An 8,995-nucleotide genomic window follows, 5' to 3' on the forward strand; every position below is an offset into this window, starting at 1 on the left:
CCTTGACCTGAATGGGTGAACATCAAAGAGTCGATGGAATCTAGATGGAAGGACGCCTCGTGGCTTCAGGACGCTGACATGCAAGACCTTGAATTTAATAGACATCACAGGAAAACTGAAGCACTTGAGCATTGAGCTGAAAGGAAACGATAGATCTGTCTCTGACATGATCAGTGCTGTAAAAGTAGTAGTAGTGTAAAAGTCAAGATGAACATCTTTACAACATTTACAGTGAAAGAAATTTCTGCACTTGGGTCAGTGCTGAATGATGTTGCCTCTCCATCTGAGGTCTTGGACAGAGCTGCTCGCCACCAAACAGCAGATAAATACAATAAGCGACTGATGAATATATTCAAACATGTAGCAGCTAGAAGAGCCAGAACCAAGAACGGAGCTAAAAGACAGAGAATATTGGTCTCACATCTACTTGTTAGATAGAAACACAACACCAAATGAACAACAGTGGTGCCCCATGATTGTTAAGTGAACACATTTGCCATATTAACATGAAAATCAATATGTCAGTGTTTCACCACTTGCTTTTTCTGCGCTGAGGTGGCCAAAATAATCAGTTATTGCAGTTTTACTGGACGGCATGAAAGTATTTTCCTGTCAAATTTAGCTAAATAAATTAATGAACTGCAATTCCGAAAAATAAGCTTTTTATTGATGGATTTTGTCGAAGTGGGACTAATGTTAGCTGCTTCATATTCAGTAAGTATTTAATTTATAATAATGCATTCTTTGTTTTTTGTAATTGTGTTGTATGTTAAATCTGTTACTGTAGCTGTTAGCTGTAGTGGGATGAAGAGCATAGTTCCCCCTAAAAGAGTATAAATACAAAATAGTTGAAAATGGAGACACTCAGTAGAACCCCAGAAGCCTACTTTAGCAAAATACGTAATAAAAACATTATTTGTGACTATAAACATCTAGACTTGTTACACAACTCCAGGCATTACAGATGACATTAATGACAGCTCTGCTTCATGTTGCTGTCCCAGTTGCTTCATGTTACTGCCAGTGAGCCAGTATGCACAGTACCAAGAAACTGAAACTGATGCAGCTGTAAAGGATGCAGCAGCCATCACAGTTACCTGCATTTTCCCTGTTCTGACTACGTTTATATATAACAGTTATATACTTTACTCCTGCCTGGCTGTGAACCAACCACCTGCGCTTCACCCCGTTCATTCACAGTTTTACATAAACACCAATCGGCTCTGTAAAGACCAGATCATTCTCTTACTCTCTCTCCTGACAGAGAAAGAGATGGCATCAGCATGTCACAAAATCAATGGCAGTTTCATGAGGAAATCATCACTCTTCTGCCTGAGCCCCCTCTGGCTGTGTCTCTGCCGCCAGGAGAAGGAAGAGCGAGAGGGGGCAGCGGGCGGATGAACACAGATAGCTACGGATCGTGGTTCAGGGCTAAAGCTGGGTAGTGATCGATACAGAGTTGGCAGAGGGCCGGGGCAAGATATAAACATTAGAGACTGCTCCGAGGGGCTAGCACTGATGTGTGATTAAAGTTGGAAAATCCCCCAGCTGTCCGGAATTTGTGAGTGAGATCTGTGACGCCAGGGTAATTGGTCTTGGGAAAAATCAATATATTTGGCGAGTGAGCCAGTCACACCTGTCGAGGCTGCAGGACGGCACAGGGTAGGCATGGACAAGCTCACCCGAGGCTGAACTTGACATATATGATTTTTTACTTGACACACTTGACATAACTTTACTTGATCCAACAGTTGTTATGAAGTGTGAGCAGAGCTGTAGCCACCTACATACACACTGAGGTCATGTCCTCATGTACCTTTCTGAGAAATCATGATTTTACAATACAGTTCAAATGTTATACTTGGTGGATATTTTATAAATTGAGTCCAGTATTTTTAGACCATAGCTACAGCCTGTACTCTAAATGTGAATAGCTTTAGTGTGTGTGATACATTTTATATATATATATATATATATATATATGAATGACTCTCTGTAATCAGCGTTTTCTTGCCATTTCAATAATTTTATCAGTCACAATTTTGTTAGTATATGTTAGCACTTTGTAATACAACACAGCCCTCCTTATAGTTTTTTCTGTGTGTGTGTGTGTGTGTGCGTGTGTGTGCGTGTGTTCTCGTATAGCTTCTTTGTGAGGACCAGTTTGAGTCTACAACCAACGGAGTGAGGACATTTTGGGAAAGTGAGGACCTTTTGGCCGGCCTAAGGTGGTTTCCCACCTTATTTAAATTTGGTGTATTTTTATTTATAAACCAGTATGATTTGCCCTCAGTTATTCTAACATCCTGGCCTACTCTGAACATGGCTATTACAAAATTTGCATTATTACATTTTTATTTGCTTATTTGCATTTTCTTCACAGCAGAAACATTCTGATCAACATGACAAAGACCGAATTAACTGCATCCAGCACATGCTTCATTGGCCTCCACATCACTGACAATGACCTTGGTGAGACAGATACAACATTCCGTGCTGATTGGATGGAGCAAGATTACCCCACTCTCCGGTAGGAAACATCCAACATGAACACTCAATAATGAAGAAGAAAACATAGAGATTTGGTTTGTTTAAACGCAAATTCAAGTTCAATACCATCCCCCTCTCTGAGCTTTTAAAGATTCCATGTTACAGGCAATAAAATGTACAGTGAAGTTAATACTTGTAATTATGGTGACTGTGTTTTCCTTTGTGGTGTCTTTTAATAAAAAAAACTATCGGTCGTGGAAAAAAAATTGTGACATGTGAAATTAGATTGGTAACCTGATTTCTGTAACCCGACTGTCATCCCTCGCTGTGTTCGACATGACAGCTTTGCACAGCCCAGGCCTTCACTTTCAAAAAGGTCATTGATGAAGCAGGGGCACATCAGCATACATCTGATCCGGTGACAGCTGTGCCTGGGAGCCATCGCTCTCACAGCACAGACCAATTAGAGAGGGTCTTGTATCAATCAGAAATCAAATAACATCTCATCAAAACGTCCATCTGTTTTTGATTCCCGCTCTCCCCCAAGAGAATCACCCACCTCCCCAGATCCCCTCTTCATCACCCTGCACCTCTTTTGGCTTCTGCTTTTATAACTTAATTTTTCATACATCCACCCACACCATACCAGTACATACACTTAACACGCGCACACATGCACAAACACACAGAAGCACACACTGCCCACAGCAGTGAGGGGCAGTGCAGGTATAACCAACCCAATTAACACCTTAATGAGGCGGTCCCCAGTCTCAGTCTGACGTACTCTACATGCACATCTGAACACAGCGCTCTTCTTCCTGGATACAGATCGAGGTGTGTGGCTCCGCTGATGGATCAGCTCTAGCTTCAGCTGTTTTAGAGAAAAATCGCCCTCAGATATACTTGTCGGACAGGTAGTTTTAGTTGTAGTAAATGGAATGTGTATCACAAATGGACTACAGAGCTACCTACCTACTACCTGCACCCACATTCAGCTAGTGATGATACGTCATACGCCTCCGTTGGCGATGATCATATGCCTGTATTCGCGTCTGTGTGACCATGCCCTGAAGGTAAACGTTAATCTGTTTGCCATCATATAAAAAGAATATCTCCTTCCTCATTGTGCATTTATCTTAGTAAATATTGAATGGACTGACAGACGGAATAGACAGTTCTCTGAAGTACATGAATAATCCTCGAGCACATGACACATCACATCAATGTGTCATGGACTGAGCTGAAATGAGCCTTGAAATTATTCTCAAATATTAAGCAAAGATTAACCAGAGCATTTTGGAGCGGAGTCACACACAGTGCGTGAAGCTTTGATTAAATTTGTGTTCAATTTATTTTGAGCCAGTTTAATAAACATTTCAGGGCGCATGTTGCCATCAGATTAATAAATATAAAGACGGCGCTGTAATCACAGTGGTATCAGATGTGGTAGTGAAGAAGAAGAAGAAGAAGAAGTTGACAGAAGCAGGAGGAAGAAGACGAAGGGAATATGTCGGACTTTGAAAGTTTTAGATGTTGGAGGAAACTTTGAATCCCTTGCTCGTGATCAAAGAAGCAGAATGACTCAACCTGAGCTTTTGTTTAGCCACTTGTTCTCTCCCCAGAGCTGGAATTCAAGTTTGACTGGAATAATAACAGCACCTTGATGAGGCGCTGTGCCGCACACACACACACACACACACACACACACACACACACACACACACACACACACACACACACACACACACACACACACACACACACACACACACACACACACACACACACTCAGCCATGTAAGGGCAGGAAGTTTGATTCAGGGCTCTGACAAAATTCCTCTTGTTTACGATCACACAACATCTGTTGGCGGTGAATCACCCGCTGTAATCAGCGTTCTGCCGCCATTTGATCATTTTATCAGTCACAGTTTTGTGTGACTGTTTGAATGTGTGTTATGTTGCTTTGTAACACAGGAGGATCTACAGTACAATATATCCTGCAGACCTCCTCTCGTGTGTGTGTGTGTGTGTGTTGGCATTAGATGAATAAAGCTATAATCAGGGCCCATGATGGTGGCAGTTTTCTCTCATCAAAACTGATAAACATCAATGAGCTGCTCAAACATCCACCGCTGCCATTAATTGGAATGAACCAAATACCAAAGGGGAATTTGTCGGAACCCGAGCAAATAAAGCAGAGGTCTGACCCTGAAAATCGGAAACCTGACTGCTCACACGTTTGTTTTTGAAGTGAGAGCTCGTGCTGCTGCTGCCACTCGTAACTCCAACCAATAATTCAAAGAGGATTCGTAGGCATTTTTTTTCTAGGTCAAACATCACAACTTTGAACAGCTCCTTTTTCCCCCTCCTTCTCTGGCTGTTATTATTTTTGTTCTGGGATCTCTGCTTTACCAAATAGCACTTGTCTAAAAGGAAAGGGGGAGGGAGAGGAGGAGGCTGTACAGGTTACAAAGTGGAGCTGAAACTAACGATGCATAAAGCTCACATGAGTCGGTCGTCTTATTACCCTGAGAGGCTTCGCTTCTCCTATGTCTATTTGTTTTTTGTGTTTGCCCACATAGATGTCTCACTCTAAATCTTCTCCTGCTCCCTGTAGAGTCACGAGACATAAACCGCAAGCAAAGTGAGGCTGTGGGACCAAATACCAGGGACCTTGATGCAGACGGCTTAAAGAAGGCTGTGAGGGTTGTTTCAAGTCTCCAACCACAATGGGTTGACGTGCTAATCTGTGAGTTTGCATATTATTATTTTGGCCGAAAAGGTTGGTGCCAAAAAGATTTTCTCTGTGGTGTTATTTCAGTTGTCCACCTTACTTAGACATAGACCACATAGGCCAAACCAAAATGAGATCGTCTGGTCTAAAGAGGCTGATGCACAGCAACAGAGCTGAAGTTGGACATGCCCCCTTGGTTTTTTAACATGTGTACTGTTGTAATACAGTAAATAAATTACTGTGTAATGTGTTGCTTAAATATTGGAAGTCTTGACGGCGCCATTACCGCTTTGAAAAACGGTTCATCACCGAAGCACAATGAATCCTGGGATAGGTTGAGCCAGGAAAGATCAAGCTGCTGGAGCCTTTGTTTCTCAGGGATAAAAGGATGCATTTGTCTGCTCCATTTGAAGGAGCCTTTGAAATGGGACAGTCTAGTGATGCCACTGGGACACAATCTGTCTTTAAATGCAGCCTCTGAATGATGCAAACCCCGAATTGAAACACATCTATAGACTGTAAAGATGGTCGACATGAAAGCCCTACTTCCTCTATGTTAGTGGATTGACCAAAATACAAGTCAAAGTACACATTAGATTTTCCCTCAAAAATGTTTGTTGCTCACAGAAGATATTTGGGTTTAAGTTAAAAAGATGATTAGGACACAAACGTCAACTTTTATTTATTTACATCTACATGTGTTAAACCATTCAGCACTTACCTACTCTCAAATACAGCCTCATCCTTCAGCCTTTTTATCCTCAAAAGTAAGCTCTGATTTTCACTCCACATTTGGCATAAAGACAGTTCTCTTACATCTATAAAATAATATTTGATTTCCCTTGACTTTTCAGATTATACCCTCAGAGTAAGTTGATCCTGTACTGCGGTACGAACTGTTTTTTTCTGGATTTTTGCCAGCGTGGTCTCTGATGCCACACGCTCCCAGTTCGGCTATCTACTGTATTCTAATCAAACCACTCTTGTTGTATCCTGAGAAACATTAACTCCATTACTGCCTGTGTCAGGGGCCTCTCCCTGTGTAACACTGAAGAAAACGGCAGCATACTTATCAGCATTTACAACAGTAAACACAAAAATGGCTTTTATTTATATAAGAAATGTCCCATATTATTGCATGTATTGTTGCTTTTATGCACAGCCAGGCTCACAGGCGATAAATTTACAGTATTACACAAGTGGAAGTGAAGCACTACCCTGGGAACCCTGCAGTCGATCAGAACGATCCCCTGAGGTCTGTGTTTAGGCATGAGAGACCCCCGAGGTGGAGGAGGTTTGTTTTGTTCACAGTTAAACTACACTATGATGAAAGTGTGTCACGCAGCGTGGCACCCGCGGTGATAAAAGATCATAACTGACTATACGCCGCTTCTGAAGGAAAACAGCAAGCTGACAACACTAGCTGTAAAATACTATTAACAAACATAGAAATACGAGCATTGACATTTCCCTTTAATGCCTTTGCCAGGTATTTCAGACTATATGCTAATGAGCACGTCCTTGGCGAACAAGTGCTTTGATCAACCCAAGTTCATCTCTGTCGAACCACCAAACAGTTTGCAGCGGTACAAATTTTTCTGCAGAGAAACAAAACTGTTTTGGTACATTTTGGACACGTCGCGTAAACAGACAGAAAACAAAACAGACCCCACCATGTCAAACTGCTCATTGTTCTGTTTCTGCTCCGTGTCACGGTGGTTTACTGGTGAGCTGATGTCGTTCCAAAATAAACTGTAACTACTACTTACCGTGAAGTGGAGGCTGAGAGGAGCCGCACACTGTCACTGCCACAAATGGTGCTTTTTCACTTTCAATGTTCACTAAAGGCTTGAATACATTGTTGTTGTTACTATACTACAAAATGACTAAATCATCATAGTTTACTCTCATTGTGCTGCAACACTATAATCATATATTCTCTTGCATTATTTGTACTATTTTTACACACAGAAAAACTGCAGGGTTGAGCCTTTTGGGATATTTTTAAATAAGTGATTTATTGGGAGTTGTAGTTTTGAAGGCTTTTGTGTGCGCCGTGTACTGCATGCATGATTTGTATTACTATATCTTGGATGTACTTTAAATAGAGTAGTACATCTAAGTGATTTCACTGGTTCCTTGTGTGTTGTCTCGTCCAGTCTGCGTGCCGAAGTGTCCTTGGGCAACACACTGAACCCAAGATCCCCACTGAGAGTTGATGTGTGAATGTGACTTGTAGAGTAAAAATGTTTCAAACTATGAAAAGTATGATGGCCTATATATGATTTATATTATATAATATATACCAATACTTGTGTTGAATATTTAACACATCATCACATGGGTTAGGTTGGTCCAGTAGTTACTCAGCTGTGTTGCTTGGGTCATTACCATCACACTTTTACTTTTATCTAATATTTCATTTTTACCGTTAGAATGGCACAGTGACAGTTGCACTCACTATATTTTGTTACATTGAATTCATATTTCATATTCTCTCGCTCATAATCAAGACGTACATGCACACAAGAGTGAGATGTGAAGGTGTAAAGCCGTTCTGAATGTAAGACCCTGTTTAAATAACACATTTTGATCTTTCTTGCGATCTGTCATAGGAGAAGATTAATTGCTTTGCACATCTTGAACAGCGATGATGCATATTAATTTAATTTACATAGAAAACATCAGATGAGTGCCTTGACGTCATACATCCCTTGATAAACTAACAGTGCGTGTCCCTGCTGACTCAATATTGTGTTGTTCCATTTCCTGTTGCCTCCACCTCCTCCCTTGGGTTGCATCCATCCTAACATTTATTGTCACTGTGGGAAGAATCGGCAGCTGCTGTCTGTCTTTGCTGTTGGTAATTTTGACGTCTGTGGTGTCGATGCTTGGATGATAATCTCATCACCACCACTCTGTTCTCAAGTGTCCACTAATTTCATTCATTAGCTTAGTTTACTGTTCGGTCAGTATTGAATGCAGAAGGTCAATCTGATAAGGACTTTTGAGAGGGTTTTCTGCTGAACCTTGCACTTACATAATAGACTGTAAAAATTTGATTTACACAAGTCATGACAGTTTATATATTTGATAAGTTCAAACAAAAGTTCACATTATTTAATAAAAAGTGGCAGCCCTAATGATGGAGCAGGGTATTTCTGCATTAACATTTGCTTGCAGAGGGTTTTAAAAACTAGAGAAATAATCGAGCACACCTTTATTTCCTGCACTTGCCCAGTCTGCCATTGTCTGCTTGTGTTGTAGTCACACGAACACGAGCACCTCTTAGCTCGACAGCTCACAACAAACTCACTGTGGTGAAATGACGACGGTGGAAAAAGAACAGTGAAGCTGCGTGTTTTCGGTCGACGTGAGCCATTCAAACACAACATTTTCAGCATCTGTTGTGAGCTTCGCCGACGCCGGACCCCTCAGCCCGAGGCGAGATACCGCTACAAAGCTGACAGCTTGTCAAGATGAGTGACAGGTGTTTGGGTGTGAACTTGACCAATGGAGTAGGAAGAGGAGGGCGGAGCTGATGATACCCTCTCTGCCTCGAGGCATCCTGTAGCTGAGTGTTATCATTTTCAATTGAAGATGTTTTATTCCTCTGACGGCTCAAAAGTGAAGTTTGCGGAGTTACAACTATCTCATAAAACAATAGGAAAGATGGTCATATTGCTATAACTCCTAATTTTGTTGTGTTTCTTTTTAGTGGGTCTCCCATAAAGGCAGAGGACTTCATCCCAAGGGCAGCACAGTGTGGAAA

The sequence above is a fragment of the Hippoglossus stenolepis genome, chromosome 20 (assembly GCF_022539355.2).
Source record: "Hippoglossus stenolepis isolate QCI-W04-F060 chromosome 20, HSTE1.2, whole genome shotgun sequence".
NCBI classification, from domain to species: domain Eukaryota; kingdom Metazoa; phylum Chordata; class Actinopteri; order Pleuronectiformes; family Pleuronectidae; genus Hippoglossus; species Hippoglossus stenolepis.